Raw genomic sequence first — 19,696 nt, 5'->3', positions numbered from 1 at the left:
TTTGTATTCTTATCATTTTATCTCTAAAGGTTTTTTCTAATTTTTTATCCAAAAAATACATTTTTTACAAGAACAAAAGCTCTCATGTCCGACTATGAATGGAAAACATACATGTCTCTCAAAATAAAGGTTATTTGTCAAAATGAATCTTCCACCTCTTAATGTTGTTTTGCCATCAATGGGAAACAGTAGCTTTTAACTTATTGCTTACACAACCTTTTTTGGTTTCTATTGGAGGCTGAAATTAAGACAAATAAATTTACATTTTTCTCATATGCATTAAGCTGTTGCAATGAACAATATTTACTTCAAGAATAAAGAAATCCTTATGAAAATGTTTAAACATAAAAAACAATGTCATAATTTCACATTCTTTCCACGCATGTATTCAGCTTGCTGTCACCTCAAATGCTGTGTGAACAGCCACCCTCCTTCACCATTCACTGGATGAACATATGCGGGTGGCTCGTGGTGGATGACTTTCTAGTTTAGAGTTTAAAGTTACAAGGATTAAAGACTAAGGGCAAGAATATTGATTCTAAAATGAAAACTAAAAATATTTTTAGTAAATTGTTATTTTATTTCAGTTTGTCTTTCCAGCTACTTTAAGAGTTTCGTTTAGTTTTAGTTTTAATTTCAGTTTTGTTAATTATTTTATTTCAGTTAATGAAATTTAAAAAAAAAATAGTTTCAGTTTTGATTTTAGTTTTCATTAACTATAATAACCTTGCAACCAACAATATTTAACTCAAGAATAAAAAGATTTCCTTATGAAAATATTTAAAAATAAAAAACAATGTCATAATTTGGTTATGTAAATGAGAATCCTCTTTATCCTATACCTTCTGGAAGAACGTTTTGTTTTGATCACAATAGGAAATCTGCAATCTCCTCTATCTCTCATATTCTGAGTTTAAATCTTTTTACCCCAGAGGATGATGTTGGCATATACTCCTCTTCTTTTGACTGTTCCCATTTAGGGGCCCCCACAGCGAATCATCCATCTCCATTTATCCCTGTCCTTTACATCATTTTCTGCCACATCGACCGCCTTCATGTCCTTCCTCATCCATCCATAAACCTCCCCTTTGTTCTTCACCTTTTCCTCTTGCTTGGCAGTTCCATCTTCAAAATTCTTTTCCTGTAGTACCCCTCTTCTCTCCTCTACACGTGCCTAAACACATCTCAAACTATCCTCACTCATATTGTCATCAAACTATCATACCTGTGTTGTCCCTCTAATATACTAATTCCTAATTCTGTCTACTCTCATTACTCCAACCGAAAACCATAGCATCTTCAGCTCTGCCACTTCCAGCTCTGCCTCCTGTCTTTTCATCAGTGCTACAGTCTCCAAACTATACAACATAGCTGTTCTCATTACCATTTTATAGACCTTCTCTATCACTCTTGCAGTTACTCTTCTATCACAAATCAGTCCTGCCAATCTTCTCCACCAATGTCCACCATGCCTACACTCTCTTCTTCACCTCTCTGCAGAGCTCTTTGTTGCTTTGGACTGTTGAACCCAAGTATTTAACTTCATCTACCTTCACCACCTCCTCTCCTTGCAGTCATACCATTCCACCACCTTCCCACTCATTCACGGACATATACTCATCTTACTCCTACTGACTTTCATTCCCCTTCTCACCAGTGTGTATCTCAGCCTCTCCAGGTTCGCCTCAACCTGCTGTCTACTTTCACTATGAATCGCAATGTCAAACACAAACATCATCGTCCAAAAAGACTCTGGTCTGACCTAATCTGTCAACCTGTCCATCACCATCGCAAACAGTTATTCCTACTGTACACCTCACCACAGTCACACTGTCTTTATACATATCCTGCACCACACTCACATACTTTTTTGCTACTCTTGACTTCCTCATACAGTCAGTGTTAATTTTCCTGATTAAAACTAAGGCAAAAAATAGCCGTCAATGACTTTTTTATATGATGAAAACAGAACAAAAACTAAATAAAAATGCACCTTTAGTGATGAAAACTAAGATGAATACTTTTAAAATCATTGTTGATGAAACATAAACAAAACAAAAAAGTTACACACAGTCAACTAGAAAGTGATCGATGTGAAGCTCTTTCCATATCTCTATTACACCTGACACAGTCTGCCAACAAATAACGAGCATGAATGTAGTGATGAGATTTTAAAAACTTGTTTGCACGCTTGTAATTGGATAACCCTAGCTTGGGCACCATCAGGAAATCATCATGTCAGCCAGAATCCTGCTCCACTCTGCTCCGCTGTGTTGGCCAATATGATTCTCTGATGAAAAAAGCGGTCAGATACATGGACCAACTTTAAGTACAATGCTGATATGAATAAAACCCAGTGTAAGTCATGTGGAACAAAGCTCACAGGAAAGAATGCCACAAAACTGAAGCGGCATCTAGATGTGTGTCATCCTGAGATTAAGCTAAATTATGTAACGTTATCTAGGTGTCGACTTGCCTGATGCCAGTACTGTTACCTCTGGCTCATCTCCCAGTTAATATGATGTGTACATGTATACTCCGGCAACACAGCATTGCTTCACTGCTGAATAAAAATCTGCAAACACTAAATTTTTGTGTTGTTTGGTTTTTGAGGGCAAACTAATGTTTATGACTGTAACCTCTAAAATGTGAAGAACGTAGTAAAAGCATACATGTCATATATCAGAATGGTGAGTTAGAGAATGTAATTCAGCCTCTAAGTTAAGATTAATTGACTACAGGTAACTTTTGTAATTCTGGATTTAAACACAAGCTAAGTAATAAGAAAATCTGATCGCTCCTGTGACACACTTTAGAAACAGCACAGCAAAGGCTCTTTTATAAGAGTTCTGAAACATTGGATTAATGTAAAACATTTGACTCCTCCTTTAAATGTTAGTCTTTAGTGAGTTTCTTAGCAAGCTAATGATGTAAATATAAATCTTTTAATAGCAAATGTTGCAAACCTAACAGAGTGATTCTCTGACAGACCAGATTTTAAAAGTGTTTTGCTACAAAAACAGCTTTTAACAGTTTGGTTAAATTTAAGTATTCTAAACTATTTTGGAATTCACCAGTTCAACAGTACAGGCAATAATGCTTGAATTTTTATTTTTAGTATTATTTTAAGTAGTATTTTTAAGTTGCTAGAGAAGAAATATCAGAGAATAAATTTTAAATGTGCACATGGTCAGATAAATCTGATAGTCCATGATGATCTCATTCTTTCTAAACACTGTGCTGAAATTAAATGCACGCTGCTTGGTGCAGCCTTTTTAGATAAATTTTAAAGCCGCATAACTAAGGCACATTGAAGGCCAGAAAACTTTGATGACAGACCAGAACTGTTGTTATCTGACCAAAATCTTTTGGAGTAAATTCTTTCTAAACATACTCTTCATTTTATGTTCAAAAATCACTACATGTATTTTGGCTCATTAGTGTACATGTTAGAATAACAGATTAAAATTACAGTATATTCTGTGAATATTAATATGTTAAACAAGAGATCTATCTGATTTTTGACTGTTTGACTAATTTACGTTTACTTTTGTTCGACTAAAACTGATTTACTTTACTTATTTTATGTCTACTAAAACTAGACTAAAACTAACAATAATTAAATTATTAAAATGTGGCTGAACTAAAATGCAATTGAGTCAGAAGACTAAGATTAAAACTAAATCAAAATGTATTGTCAAAATTAACACTGCAAACAGAACTATAACTCCTCTCTTGGCACTCTGTCATACATTTTCTCTAAGTCCACAAACACACGATACAATTCCTTCTAACCTTCTCTGTACTTCTCCATCAACACTTTTAAAGCAAACATCATATCCGCAGTACTTTTTCCTGGAATGAAGCAATATTGCTGCTCACAGATAGCCACCTCTCCTCTCAGCCTAGCATTCATCACTCTTTCCTGTATATTCATGGTGTGGCTTATCAACTTTATACCCTTGTAGTTACTGAAGTTTGCACATCTCCCTTATTCTTGAAAACTGGTATCATATTCCTTTGTGTCTAGCTTCTCAAACAGTTTGACCTACCCAGCACCTGTCTCATTTCCTCTCTAAATTTCACACAATAGTCTTTCTCTTTCAGCTTCCACCACCTGATCCTTGGTTATATTCTCTCTCTCTTCCGCTTTTTCACCTTGAAATTCATCCTACATACCACCAATGGATGCTGTCTAGCTACACTATCCCCTGCCACCACCTTTACAGTCTCTAATCTCTTTCACATTGCACCTCCTACATAGGACATAGTCCACCTGTGTGCACCTTCCTCCACTCTTATACATCACCCTGTGTTCCTTCTCCTTCTTAAAATGTGTATTCACCACCGTCATTTCCATTATTTATGCAAAGTCATCTACCATTTGCCCTTTAACATTTATCTTCTTCACACCATACCTTCTCATCACCTCCTCATCACCACTGTTCCCTTCGCCAATCTGTCCATTAAGGTCCACTCCAATCACCACTCTTTCTTCTTTGGGTCTACTCTTCACCATTTCATCTAAGTTGTTCCAGAAATCTTCTTTCTCCTCCATCTCGCATTCCACTTGTGGAGCATATGCAGTGATGACATTTATGATTATCCTTCGATTTTCAACTTTATGCATATCACTCTGTCAGACATTCTCTTCACATTCAAAACACTCCTAAAATATTCTTCCTTCCAAGGTTATTATAGTTAACGAAAACTAAAATCAAAACTGAAACTATTATTAAAAAAACATTTTCGTAAACTGAAATAAAATAATTAATAAAACCGAAATGAAAACTAAAACTAAACGAAACTATTAAAGTAGCTGGAAAGACTAACTGAGATAAAATAATAATATACTAAAATATTTTTAGGTTTCATTTTTGAATGAATATTCTTTCCATTAGTCTTTAACCTTTGTAAGTTTTAGCTCTAAAACAGAAAGTCATCCACCACAAGCCACCCACACATATTCATCCCGTGAATGGCAGGTGTTCACACGGCATTTGCGGTGACAGAGCGAGCTGAATGAGGGTGCATAAAGCGTGTGAAATAGAAAGTGATTTACATGCTGCCTTTCATTGCACTTGATGTATATTAAGACGTAATGCAAATGACTGAAATCAGAATGTGCTGGTCAACAAAACGTTTACCATATGGACAGAAAAATCACGAGTGAGTAACGTTTCAGTTTATTTCTCAGGTGATTGCTTTTTGTTGACAGCAATTCACCTGCCACTTTGCACAGGAAAAATCGTTTTTACTTTCTCATATACAAAGTATAGAGAAAGTATAGTAATCATGAAAAAATTCGACCTCGATATTTTGATGAATCTTGACGTTATAGACCTCCCAGAGTCCAAAAATACAGTTTTTTGGAATTGTGTGTGCGTGTGTGTGTGTGTGTAAACACATTACAACACAAAATACAACTAGATAGATGGATGAAATTCGGCATGTGTTTCTACCAAGGTTATTATAGTTAAAGAAAACTAAAATCAAAACTGAAACTATTATTAAAAAAACATTTTCATAAACTGAAATAAAATAATTAACAAAACTGAAATGAAAAACTAAAACTAAATGAAACTATTCAAGTACCTGGAAAGACTAACAGAAATAAAATAATAACTAGCCGATGCCCACCGTAGCATATGGCGGTGTAAGAATAGGAACGGAAAACGGTGAGAAAGGAATTCAGAAATCAAGAAGAAATAAATGCTTCTTGAAAGATGCAGTGTGCATGTAGAATTTCCGACCAAGTAGGATTACATGTGAAAGTGATAAATAAATCAGGCTTTCCGAATTTACGTACTATGGCCATGGCATCCTGATATTTTTGTTTCATGTATCTTGGACTTCCTGGAAATGTGGACGGTAATATGATCATTTTGCCTACACGTACGTTGTTATTTTCAGCGTTTGCTTGCAGTGCATCTGTATTCAAACATTGTATTGTTCCACGAGCAGATCTTGTTGATGTAATCTGAGATAGTTGAGACGCGCGCCCTCTGTTTTAACATACACATCTACGACATACTGTTGGAATAGTTTGCCGCTGGAGTGCAAAATACTAAATGTATTCCTCATTGCTAATCTGTACTCGTAAAATTGGCATTGAGTAAGCCTTATTCGCTTGGCGGTTCTTTTATCAGGAACATGTTGTAAATCTTTGTGCCAGCCAATGTCTCCATAAGGGAATAAAAGTGGGTAAACCATAAAATCGCAATTCATGTTCAGCGTGGAAATCTGTTTACAGGAGTTGCGTATGGGATAGATGCAAATGTCCCTTTCGGCAGGTGTTTCGCCATCTTCTCCGACGAAAATCGCTGCAATGTCGGGGCATTGTATCGTCGTAAATCCTGCGTAGGGTTTTCCTTGAAAACCATTCAAGGAATGGATGCTGTTGGATTGGACTGAGCGATTTCATGCATGTGTTTGTATGATTTAGCGAAGGGGTTGATGGTTCTGAGCATGGAATCTAGCTGGAGAAGTACATTTTCGCTGCATGCAGAGTTTGCTTTATTTTATAAGCGTACTGCAGTAGCTTGCGCTGTGTCAAAAACATACAACTGTCCATATCCTGGAGAGGTAGAAGTGTTAGCGTATAGTGGAGAGATTTGGTGATAAATTTGCCCGTGTATTTTAAAACAGTATGGTCTGTGGCCAGGAGGTTGAGTTATCTATGCACTCATGGAAGCAAACGCTAGAGAAGAGTTGTATTCTCGAATGTGTTCACAATAATTTTTAGCTTCTGATGTTTGCTGTGTAAGAAGCTGTTGTAAAGACACAGGTGGCTCCCTCAAAGGTGGTAAAGCTACTTTACCGTTGTGGCTGCACCTCGAGTACATGTTAGATGTATTACGCTCAGCTGGCCAGTATAGTGCATGACATGGAAGACGACGAATAGAAATCGAGCTGCGTGTGGACGGGACCGGTTTTGAAGTGGAAGCAGTACGAACCAGAAGAGAAATATATAAAAGATTTACTAAACATAATTTTAGTTTTCATTTTTGAAGTCATTTTCTTGCTGTAAGATTTTAACCCTTATAACATTTAACTCTAAAACTGAAAGCCATCCACCAGGAGCCACCTGCACGTATTCATCCAGTGATTGGTGGCTGGTGACGGAGGGCAGCTGTTCACACAGCATTTGCGGTGACAGAGCAAGCTGAATATGCGTGTAAAGTGTGTGGAACAGAAAGCGATTTACGTGCCACCTTTATTTGCACATGTTGTATATCAAGATGTAATTCAAACGCCTGAAATCAGAATGTGCTGCTCAACAAACACTTTACAATTTTACAAAAATCCTTCAATTTCGTTGTTCCTTTGTAAAAGTGACAATGACAATAAAGATCTATCTATCTATCTATCTATCTATCTATCTATCTATCTATCTATCTATCTATCTATCTATCTATCTATCTATCTATCTATCTATCTATCTATCTATCTATCTATCTATCTATCTATCTATCTATCTACCGTATGGACAAAAAAATAACAAGTGAGTAACGGTTCAGTTTATTTCTCAGGTGCCTGCTTTTTGTTGACAGTAATTCACCTGCCACTTCACACTCAAAGTATACAAAGTATAGAGAAAATATAGTACTCATGAAAAAAATTCGACCTCGACATTTTGACGAATCTTGATGTTTTAGAACTCCCCATGTCTGAAAACACAGTTTTTTGGAATTCTGCCTCTGTGTGTGTGTGTGTGTGTGTGTGTGTGTGTATATAAACACAATATCTCAAAAAACGTAACTAGATAGATGGATGAAATTTGGCATGTGGTTGTTACACCAAAATTGCAGATCTGTATTAACTTTTGGGCCAAATCCATCAACTGGAAGTGGTACTTTACCTGAACACACTCGATTTTTTTTATTTGTTGTTGATGGTTTCTTAACGTACATGATATAAAAATATAATCATTGTCTTGCAGTTTACTCCTCAAATATCTATCCCATATCTGAGTATACAAGAAAGTCTAGGGGAGACAAACTCCCGATTTTTGACAATAAAACAGCACTGATCGAGAGACTGACTAGGTCGTCATACAAGATTAGCATATTGTTGCTGACCAATACCTTTTGCTTTAAAAACATCATTTAACAAGGAAGCGATACAAACAAAGATAGGTAGGTGAAGACAGTCTGCCAAGTGATGAAAAACTGAACTTATTAATGGGTTTTTGTATTTATTCTATATTTATTCATTTATCTTTTTTACTTCATATTCACAACTTAAAATACCTGATATTGTGAAAGTAATCCATTAGCAAAAAAAAAAAAATTGTCTCACTTTTTTCAATGTTTTTTCTCTCTCTCAAAATAGACAGTTGAAATATCATATTCTATTTGTTCTTAACATTAGCCTTATCATTCATATTGCATACCAGGGATTTTTCCTGCCTTGCATCCAGACCTGTTGGGGGTAGGCTACATGTTTCCTGCGATCCTGCTCTGGATAAACAGATTTAGATAATGTATATATTGTTCTTAATCTCAGATGCTGTCTCTGTCATCTTATGCCTGTCCATACTCCTATTACCTGCTCTTGCTCTGCTCATTATGGGTTTACTGTTCTAATGGTGGGCTATAAAAGTCTCACTGCCCCTAACCTTGACATTACATGCTTGTTGTTCTTTGTTTCCCTCAATACAGCTAGGTGGGGTCTGCACACTCATTCAAGTCTAAGAGCCCTGTTCTTCCTAAGCCCCCGTGATTTTCATGAGAAAATATTTTAAAAATTATAAAATTGTGTAAAAGTGTCCATATTCAGTATCCAGTTTTGATTATGGTTGTTTTTATCAGACAAAAACAAAACCAGATACTAAACCATGTAGTGTAGTAAGCTTCCACTAACATTAAACTCATATCCAAATCTATTAAGTGTACAGTTCTGTCTGATTGTGACATAAAAGTTACAGTAACTCTGTAGGCGCTCCATGCCATAATTACTAAAACTTAAACTGAAACTAATAGATATAAAAATAAAATAGAAATGTCTTTGTGAAATAAAAGCTAAACTAAAACTAAAAATACACGAAGAAGGAAAACTAAACTGAATTTCCAAGTAAGATCAGAAAAAATATAGAAATAAAAACTAATATAAAAAGGCAAAACTTTAAAAACCAGTCACTTTTGGTCATTAGGTCTTTATTAACTGTCCTTTGTTTATGTTTTTTTACATTCTTAATGTGTATGAAATAACCAAACAGATGATATTTTCATAAAGCAGTTGTAAAAGAGTTCTCTATTTTTCAGCTTTGGACCTTGTTGAAGTTTTTGGTATAACACATCATGCTTTGATAAGTTTTTGCTAACTTCCAGTGTCACCACGCAAATGTTATCATTACTCCTTCCTGGATACCTGCATAGATATCTTGCCATGACTGGTGCTTTATAAAGGAGGCAATAGGGCACGGAGCACCACTAGAAAATAAAAACCTAAAAACTTACCAAAAGTGTCTAGACTGAAAGCAGAAAAATGTTATAAGATAACATGCCTTAATTGGTTCGGATAAGAGTTTCTAATAACATAAGGAATAAGAAATAACTATTTTAGCACATATTCCTGGCACTATTTTTCTCAAGGTAAGGATGTATTTTCTACCTGCATGTGTAATAGTAGTGACTTTGTGGGAGGACTTCTCATATAAATATGGAAGTAAATCAACATGATACAGAGCACGTGGCAGGAAAATTTTACTATAATGTGGTCGTTCGAGAAATCACGCTCCTCTGGTTGAAAGGTTACTGTGGACAAAAATAAGCGCAGAGGGACCATGAACAACTGACCTTCTTTTAAAATGGCTGAATCTCATAATATTGGTCTTTTTTGTATGTAAATTACATGTACAAGCTATTTTACAAACTGTGTATAATCCAAAGACATACATCAATGTTCGATAACTTATTTGGCCTGAAAAACTAATATATTCAGTAACTACCGTATTTAAAAATGTACCACGCGCACATTTTTTCCTGAAAATTAGCATTAGAAAATCAGGTGTGTGTCATACTTAAGGAATTTTTTTTCTGCAATGTTTACTTCTTCTGCTTGGGCTTGCTCGTGCGCTCTCTCTCTCTCTCTCTCTCTCTCTCTCTCTCTCTCTCTCTCGCTCACTCCCACGCACGCACTCTCTCCCTCTCTCTCTGGCTCATGCACTATCTTGCTCGCTTGCGCTCTCTCTCTCTCTCGCTCACTCTTTCCTCATGCAACAAAAACAGAAGTGCATTTCGCAGAAAACGTGCCCTAAACGCTTCCTATACAATCACAACGTGCGTCATACAGAGGGCAAATTTTTTTCACGATTTTCTTTGTAAAAATTAGGGTGTGCGTCTTACACAAGGGCGCGTGGTACACGAGTAAATATGGTATTTAAGCATTTTATTTTCCAGTGGTGCTCCATGCCCCATAGTCTGCATTACTATATATACCTCAAGTGAGGGCAAGGTATTTTTTTAAAATGTATCGAAAATGGTTAACTTAGTTTAACACAGTTTAACACAGTTTTGCATTGGTAAATGCATATATAACATGCTTGTGAAGAGATAACAGACTTGAAAAATAGCGAGCTTATCTTTTAACACAAGTATATTCTTTGTGATGGGGAGCATAATTTTAGAATTGATGTGAAGTGAAGGCAATGACAATTTAGATGAAGGACAACAAGAATGAGTCATTAAAATATTTGTTATTTTTATTGGGTATCTAAATCTGAATCATTGTTTTAAGTTATTAATTCCTGTTGTAGATAATGCATGTCAGCACAGTAGGCAATGAGGGCTCAGACAGTGAGACACAATCTTTTCACATAGTAGCCTTTAACTTGATTAAGTGTGAAAAAGCCTTTTGGCAGAGGTGACCTAAAATATTTCTAATAAATTGTCCTTGAAAATAATCATTTTAAGACTTCTTTAAACACAATTTTCATGCTCTTGGCAGGGCTAAAGCTGTCTTTGTGCAGGAAGGAGTTGAATTTAAATAAAATCAATCACATAAAACCCTCTACAGTTTGTGTTTTCTTCTCTTTTAGATTCAGATCAGTTGAACAATATAATAAAAATGCTGAAAAACATTCTATATCCTACTGTGGGAAGCAGCCTGGACACAGACAGGTAGACATGATGTTAAGCATCACAACACGTTTATTTACAATTATATACTGAATAGTGAAACACACTCAACCCAGTGCCGCAGCACCAATCACCCCAAAGTCCAGGCCTCTTCCAAATGCCGTCCACTTAGGTCCGCCTCCACTCCTCTCCTCTCCTCTCCTTCAAGACTCTGTCCACTTCCACCCGACTCCATCCATAGAATGGAGGGAGGCGGCCCCTTTTATAATCACCCGGATGTGCTCCAGGTGCCTCCCGATAATCTTCCGCCAGCACTCCCCAGTGGCGGAAGTACCGGCTGTGCACCCGGAAGCACTCCGGGTGTCCCTGGTCTTCTTCCCCCCAGCACTTCCAGGTGTAGCGGAAGTGCTGAGGGCCACGGCTCCTCAGGCATTGGGGTGCCACCCTGGCAGTGACCACGGGCCCCTACAGAGTTGAGCTTCAATGCTCAGTTCCTGTGGTCCCCAAAGCCACCAGAGCGGTCGCCTCCTCGTGGTCTGAAGGAGGCATAAGCCCTCCTCCGGTCCTTTATCTATCTATCTATCTATCTATCTATCTATCTATCTATCTATCTATCTATCTATCTATCTATCTATCTATCTATCTATCTATCTATCTATCTATCTATCTATCTATCTATCTATCTATCTATCTATCTATCTATCTATCTATCTATCTATCTATCTATCTAGATAGATAGATAGATAGATAGATACTTTATTAATCTATCTATCTATCTATCTATCTATCTATCTATCTATCTATCTATCTATCTATCTATCTATCTATCTATCTATCTATCTATCTATCTATCTATCTATCTATCTATCTATCTATCTATCTATCTATCTATCTATGGTCAAACATAAAATTCAGAATTAAAATCTAGGCTGACCCTTAGAGAAAACTTCTGCTAATGCCGCTTCTTCCCACTCTTCTGGGATCTTCTTGTGGTGTTGTCACCAGAGTAGTTGTAACTGAGGTGCCAGACAGTTTGGAATTGTAGAAGTTATTATCTTACATGAAATCCTACTACTGTCATGAAAAAGATTACTTTGGAGTAATTTAAAGTTTACTGAGTCCTGTTGCTAATTCTAAGAGATGGACTGCTGTGTTTACTGATCTGAAACTACTGCAGCTGCTGAAGTAATAACATTATATTAAAATATAGGAGTTAAACTGCATCAAAATTGACATTTAAAATGTTTCAAACAGTACTCCCCAGTGTAGCAGAAGTACCGGCTGTGCACCCGGAAGCACTCCAGCTGTCCCTGGTCTTCTTCCCCCCAGCACTTCCAGGTGTAGCAGAAGTGCTGAGGGCCACGGCTCCTCAGGCATTGGGGCGCCCCATTTATTAACAGTAAATATGTAATAGGGTGAGTAAAGACATGAATATGTAAGCAAGATTTGAAGCTCATTCTCATAAATATACACAAGAACAGACAATGTAATGATGTATAGTAGCAATTAATGTATTATTTAAGAGACATGTATTAAACAAAACAGGACTTCATGAAGTGCAGGTTTAATAAAATAGTGTTTGAAAACATTAAGTTTGAAAATATGAGAGTTAACTATGAAAAAACAAGCACTGACACAAAGTCGAAGTAGCTATTTCAGTTAATGTATACTCACCCAGAAAGGCCAATTAGAATCCTGTTTCATGGAAAAGGAAGAAAAAAGATAATTAGTTAATCACTAAATAATCAGGCAGATGACATGACTTGTTGCTTGACTATTCAGAAGTAACAAAAAACTCTTATATGTACACACATGAGTCTTGAGACATGGAATGTACCTTGAATCTTCAAATGAGCTGTAAGCACCACAGTATACAAAATGAGACCAACTCTCCTACAAATAAAATGCGGGCCAAAATATCATGGAGCCAGGTTATAGGATAGAACCCTTTGGTGTATGTCTAGCACAGCAAGATATACCTGCTGCCTGACCTGAAACTTTTGCTCAGTTTACTTAGTAGTACTCAGTTTACTTAATAATTTTACTTTCAAGTTCCAACAGTTGAAGGACTCTCTACAGATATCATTGTTTATTGACTCACTGCGTAGTGAATGAGCTGGAACTTTCATGCTGACACTGCTGCGCCCTCTGTTTGCTGGACTTTCTGTGACCCCTGCGTGCTCCCTCTCCGCTCAACCAAACCCAGCTGAAACTCACGCAGTGCTCCTCATCACTGTATGTCTCAGAAGGAATCAGCACATTTACTGGAATTGGAGTCCCAAGAAGCAAAAGGCGAATTACTCCCACCCCTCAAGATGATATTGGAATAGAAGGTGAACTGTCTGCCTTACCTGAATGCACAGTTAAGTTGTCTTTAAAGATCAGAGAAGGGTTTGAAAGCCAAAGGATAGAAATGTCAAACAGACTTTTAGATTTATGGAGCAAAACTATCCATTGCATTGCCATTGCTGATGATGCCAGTGACAGTCCAGAGCAATTAAAGGACTTGTTTGCCAGAATTAAATACCTATGAGAACTATAAAAGACATTTTGAGAAGTATTCTGCCTTTCTGTTAAATATTATCATGGAAGAAGCATTACAGGAGTTAAATAGTATTACTCTCCTTGATCAGCAAAGGCACATCACATTTCTTGAAGTCAAGTCAAGGTTAAAAAATAGGATAAGGCAGTTGCATGACACTGCATCCTGCTATTCTGTCTCATTTAGGCACTCTAGGAAATGATTCAGATCTCTACGATCAAACTCCCAGAGATCAGACTTAAGCAACCAACTGGTTTTAGCCTGTGCAGAAGAAGAGGCAGCTAAGATTCAGACTACCTGTATTAAAAAGGAAGCAGCCCTTAAGGCAGAAGCAGCCCACATGCAAGCAGAGGCAGAGGCTCAGTTAGAGGTCCTCCAAAAGCAACGAGAGGAAGCAGCAGCTTTGGCTAAATTGAGTATTTTGGAACAGGCTGAGAGGAAGAGGACGAAGTCAACCATCCCCTCAAAAGAAGAGCCTGCAAAAACAAACTTTGCAGTTTGTCTTAGATCAGAATACTGACAGTGCCTTTAAGCCTACAGTAGAAAGCTTTACATACAATGCCCCAGCATATAACCTGCCAGAAGATGCCACCCCACCCAGTGGGGAAGACCGCTCTAATCCAACCCGCATTGTGAGTGCCATGAATCCCCACAAGTATTCAAAACTCATACAACCTACTCATGCACTGCCAAGACCTTTCCCGGATGCAGATAATCAGAATTTCGTTAAACCTCCCAGGAAATACCATATGCTTCCAGAGACTCAGTTTTCTTCAATGACTCATGTCGTAAGACACCCAGGCTTTGGACAACCTGAGCTGAATCCAACTGCACTCCATTTACCTCACTAATACCTAAGCATGATCCACCAGATGCCATCAGCTACAGTAATGTGCAAGGAATACCTGTGGGCATGAAATCTGAAAGAGCTGAAATATCGGACTTTACAAGGTACATGATCCACCGAGAACTCATCAATACTGATCTCACAAGGTTCGACGACCACCCAGAAAACTATAGGAGCTGGAGATCCACATTTAAGACAGCAATCCACGACTTAGACATCTCACCTATGGAAGAACTAGATCTACTGGTGAGATGGCTTGGGCCCCAATCGACAGAATATGCCAAAAGACTTAAAAATGTCCATGTAAACAATCCATCCACAGGCCTCATCCTTGTCTGGTAGAGACTAAACCAAACGTATGGAAGCTCTGAAGTCATTGAGCTTTCCTTATTCAAAAGACTACAAGACTTTCCTAAACTGTCCAAAAGGATGACCGCAAGCTTTTGGAACTTAGTGATCTTTTTCTTGAACTTGAAATTGCTAAAACAGATTCACATCTACCCGATCTCAGTTATTTAGATACTGCTCATGGTGTTAACCCCTTGGTGGCAAAACTGCCATACCGTCTTCAAGAGAAGTGGACTTTGGCGGGTCCTAAGTACAATCAGCAGCATCAAGTCTCTTTTCCACCTTTCTTCTTTTTCTCAGAATTTGTTAGACAGATTGCCAAGGCCAAAAATGATCCAAGTTCCTCAATGAATGAAGCACACGTGCCAAGCTCAATGTCAGAGGGGGACACTTTTACATTTTTTTTGTGCACTGGGTGGTTCCATTAGGCACCCACTGTTGGGACTAGGGGGGGTGAGAAGTTAAAAGGCTATCTGTACTTATTAATGGTATTTGCTGTCCTGCAAGAGAATCACTGCTTTGAAGTCTGGCCTTGGTAGAATGTCTGTATTTACCTGGCTTGGAAATATTGGTTCCTAATCAGCATATCTGTACTTATTAATGTTTGGTAACCATACATTTTGTTTGTGTTTTTATTAATTGTTAAACCCAGGCAATTTAGATGTGCCATGGATTAAACTGTTTGTCCAGGACTGACAACAGAGGGGTGAAGTAAATATAAACTGCTGGCCAGCAGAAGGCAGGAGAGGGAGAGTCCACAGGAAACGCTGCCAAGACACTCGGACAGGGCACAGGGGCTCGCAGGCAGACAAGGGTACCTGGCTGGCACGACGTGAGGCACAAGGACGGCAACATTTACTTCCAGGAAGGAAGAGACAGCTCCACAAGGAGACGCCAGTTGTGGGTTCAGCGAAAGAGGGAAGCCGCATGAGAGGACCAAGCGAAGCTGACAGACGAGGAATGAGGCGTGCCTAGGTCCCAGCCACACAAGGAGCCCAGAGTGGAAGAAAAAGGAACAACGAAGAGACGCTGACAGGAAGTCAACAATTTGACACAACTTCTGCCGGGGAACAGAGTGCATCCATGAACAATTAAGTGTTGGGGTAACACAGTGCCCAAACTGGACTCTGCACCACTAAAGGTTGTATCCTCCAATTCTTGTTTTTACGGACTTTTAGAGTGTGGACTGAGTATTTTCCTTTTAAAAAAAGGAAATTAATTCCTGATATGTTTAGGTTCTGTAATGTTCGTTTATCTTTTTAATGTGCCTTATATTGTCTTGTACAATAGAACTTACTGTTGCCTTTTCCAGAAATTACTGTTGTGTCTTTCATTATGTGTTTACTCACCGCCCAATTTAAAGAAACCTGTGTGCTATTATTGGTAAATTTCAGGAGTTCCCAGTCTCTTAATAAAACTGGGTGGCGTAGTCAGATATTTTAATGGTGTCTAAGTTAGATTACCTATAAGTGTGACCAGACACCTGTGACATCAACAACAGCAAGGTATGAGAACTTGAGTGCTAGACATAAGGACTTAAGGGGCACTATTTCCGTTCGTAAAACAGGAATCTCAGACAACACATCAACTGTCAGCATGGATGTGACAGAACAGAAAGTTGACAATCCCAACATCTATTGCCCAATACATAAAAAACACACCCCCTAAAGAAGAGTTGTGCTTTCAGAGAGAAACCCATGCAAGAGCGCAGGGAATTTCCTCGAAGGCATGAAATCTGCTACAGGTGTTGTGCTTCAACGGAGCACTTTGCCAGAGAACGTAAGGGCACTATTCAATGCTCTGAGTGTGGCAGCAACCAGCAGTTACTATTCTCCATCCAGATTCCCAAGAGGACTCTATCCCCTTCTCCAGGCATGGTGGGGAGAGCTCTGAACAAGTGCCAAGGCCAGTATCATCTAAATGTACCGCGGTATGTGGAGAAGGACTTTGTGGAAAATCCTGTGCCAAAGTATGTCTTGTAAATGTGTTCCACAAGGAACAACCAGAGAAGGCCATTAAAATGTATGCTATCTTAGATGAGCACAGCAATCAATCACTTGCAAATCCACAGTTTTTTTCCCTGTTCAATTTAAAGGGGAACTCTTCACCCTATACCCAAGGGACATGTGCAGGCCTAGTGAATGCTACAGGAAGAAGAGCAGGTGGTTTTATTGTGGAAGCGGTGCAAGGGAACTCAGAGTTTCCACTTCCTATGCTGATTGAATGTCATCAGTTACCGAGTGACAGGGAGGAGATCCCCATGCCTGAAGCAGCACGGTGCCATCTTCACCTGAAGCATATAGCCAGCTGTATCCCACCTCTTGGCAAGGATGCTAACATCTTGCTTTTGCTGGGCAGAGACATTCTAAGAGTCCATAAGGTACGTCAACAGTGTAATGGCCCTAATGATGCCCCTCATGCCCAGAGACTTGATTTAGGTTGGGTCAAGGTGGGAGATGTCTGCATAAATAAAACACGCAGACCTTGCAGCATCCATTCTTACAAGACAAGTGTGATTGAAAGAGGCTGTGTCTCTTACTTCAAGCAATGCCCATGCCACTATTTCGTGAAAAAGAGACCTAATCTGCACACAGAGATGCTTGATAACATACAAGAGCTCAATATGGTTATGCTTGAAGATGACCCTGGTCATGCAGTTTTCCAGACCACCAGTGACGACAATAAGGTAGCTCCTTCTGTTGAAAATAAGGCGTTCATCAAAATCATGGACCAGGAATTCTATAAAGATAGTTCTAACAGTTGGGTAGCTCCATTACCTTTCTACAATCCAAGACCCATTCTTCCAAATAATCGTGAGCAAGCGGTGTCAAGATTTGCTTCACTAAAGAGAACACTGAAGAACCGACCAGAGATGAATGAGCACTTCGTTGCATTCATGCAGAAAATACTGGATAACAATCATGCCGAACCAGCTCCACCACTGAGGGAAGGTGAAGAATGCTGGTGTCTTTCATCCTTTAGCAAATGCCATCCTCGCAAGCCAGGACAAATTAGAGTGGTTTTTGATTCAAGTACACAATACAGAGGCCTATCTCTCAACAATGTACTTTTAACAGGTCCAAACCTGTGTCCTTTTGACACAGAAAATTGGGGTTATTCCAACTCTACATGGAGTCTTTGACAGCCATAACCTTCACTAAAGCAAGTCGAGACGTGTACAACACCCTGCCAATTGCTTCTGGAAAAGATGGAGAAAGGAGAATCAGAACGTTTTACAAGACCGCAGAAGATGGCAAGTACAAATGCCTAACCTTCAAAAAAGCATCTTACTGAAGCATCACCAAGCATCATCGGATTGATTGGCCCATGGGTCTCATTGTAAAGACCATGCCCAGTTATGATGTAAGGGTCTGCAAGGTTGAAGTGAAGACTGCCAGAGATGGGACTGTTAAGACCTTATTCAGACCAATCAACCAACCAGACAACCTAAGTTGTCCTGTTACTTCATCATAAAGACCAATTCAGTCCTACTGCAGCTGATATTACATAAACCTTCAGAGGTCACACCAATCTCCACCATTTTCAGTTTACAAGAAGTTTTATTAATGACTATTGAATCTAAGAACTCATTTGAAGTTTATTGTTGATTGTGGCTGTTCTCTTGTTTCTTCAGGTTCCCAAGGATGGATTCCTATTATGTTACAGACTTGTTATAGAAAAAAAAATTGTAATGTTAATATTCAAGATTAATGGTGCTATCTGACGATAGCAGACAGGGAGTGTGCTGCTACAGCAGCCTGTGTTAATATTGTTATTAGACTGTTTGGTACATTCCTACCCCAACCTCCTATTTAATTAATACATATTGGTATGTTCCTATCTCCCTTTTTGCTATTGGTGCTGCTTTAGTCTTTGCTTTACCTTCCGCCATATTGTATTTTAGGTTAAGGAAATTATTGTCCTTTTATTTTCAAGTTGTCACTGGTTTTCATGTCCTAATACTTTGTATGATGTCTTGCCAGAAATCTGCATTAAAGTATACGGATTCTCATCCTTGACTTTCTTGGAGAGTAAAGCTATCTGTCCACGTTCACTACAACCAGCAGGGTGACACACACTCTGCACTGACTGGATCTTAGGAGAGAAGCCTCGCTTATTCAGCGTCCAGGGATGGAATAATAGTGACACATTGCTAGCAAACTCTTCTATAGATAACATTTTATTCCAATTAGTATGCAACAAATTTATTTTGACAATATTTTTTTCTGCAGAGCTATAGTTACACTCTTATTTTGACCATTAGCTTCCAGATGATATCAAGAAATCAAATTACACTGCACCTTAGTCACAGAAAAAACTCAATACATGAGAACACATGGATGTAATCTGTCCAAAATATTTGACACCAAGAATCAATGGAAACAGACCACTCCTTTAGCAAACAAATTAGCTAACTCTTTAGGTGTAGGCAATTTCTTAAGTGGAACAATGTGGGTGCATTTTGAATACCTGTCTACTACTAATAATATGGTGGTATTGTGGTGTGAAGGAGAGAGATTGGTAATAAAATCTATTGAGATGGATTTCCAGGGTCTCTCCTGTGTGCAGGAATAGGCTGAAGCAATCTAATAAGGAGACCATGTAAGGATTTAGACCTGCAGCAAATCTTGCAATCCAAAGCATAATCCCCAGTCTCTTTATACATCTTTTCCCATGGGAAAAATCTGTTAAGCAACTACTGTATAAAGTTTGTTTAATACTTGATATGTGTCCAATCAAGAAATTCTGGTGGGTCATAATATTTATTACTAGGAATCAGACTAGGATCTAAGGTTGGTTATGTGTGGATTTTATCTCCTCAGTATGTTTATGGAGAGCAGCAATCAATAGGTCAATGGAAGGAATTTTTCAGAAGTA

The 19,696-nt window shown here is 38.3% G+C and overlaps 1 long non-coding RNA gene across 1 annotated transcript in view; it reads right to left on the bottom strand.

Moving 5' to 3' along the window:
- The window catches only part of LOC114644561 (uncharacterized), a 204,014-nt gene that overhangs the window by 18,882 nt on the left and 165,436 nt on the right, over positions 1-19,696 (bottom strand). The window contains exon 9 of the long non-coding RNA XR_007936450.1: positions 12,756-12,776. This is a non-coding gene — a long non-coding RNA (uncharacterized LOC114644561). The remainder of the gene's footprint in view (positions 1-12,755; positions 12,777-19,696) is intronic.

Source organism: Erpetoichthys calabaricus, chromosome 12 (assembly GCF_900747795.2).
Source record: "Erpetoichthys calabaricus chromosome 12, fErpCal1.3, whole genome shotgun sequence".
Taxonomy (NCBI): Eukaryota; Metazoa; Chordata; class Cladistia; order Polypteriformes; family Polypteridae; genus Erpetoichthys; species Erpetoichthys calabaricus.
Note: the sequence above shows the minus strand (reverse complement) of the source record. Positions and strands in the feature narration are given on the sequence as shown.